Source organism: Cicer arietinum, chromosome 7 (assembly GCF_000331145.2).
Source record: "Cicer arietinum cultivar CDC Frontier isolate Library 1 chromosome 7, Cicar.CDCFrontier_v2.0, whole genome shotgun sequence".
In the NCBI taxonomy this organism is placed as follows: Eukaryota; Viridiplantae; Streptophyta; class Magnoliopsida; order Fabales; family Fabaceae; genus Cicer; species Cicer arietinum.
In genome coordinates, this window is record NC_021166.2 from 20489780 (window position 1) to 20490283 (window position 504).

Sequence of the window (504 nt, forward strand, 5' to 3'; positions counted from 1 at the left end):
ATTTTTCAATTAGCAAGTAAAGTAAGCAACTATTTTTACTCGAAGTTAATATAACAATCATAAAATTAAAATAAATCTCGTAGTACATAAATTATTTTAGTGGTTAATCAATACTCTAAAATTTGATTTTAAAGACTTATATTATTTTAAAAGGATCACTAATCTTTTAATACCTTAAAATAATTTTTTCTTCATAATTTCAAACTTTTCCTTAGATTACTTCTTAATGAATCTTACGATTTTTTTAACTACTTTTAAAATTAATAAGATTACTAAAATTTCACAAATATCTTAACCACCAAAATACCTCTCAAGATATTTAAACACTCTTAAAATCATTTTTTTTTACCTATATTTTTGAAAACAAATCAAATCATGTATATAAAATTAGATACAAAATTTTCTAACTCACCAAGACTCCTTGTAACACCCTAAATTTTCTGATAAACTATTTTATTAATTAAATAGAATTTTAAATAATTAATTTGATGTTAAAATTATTAT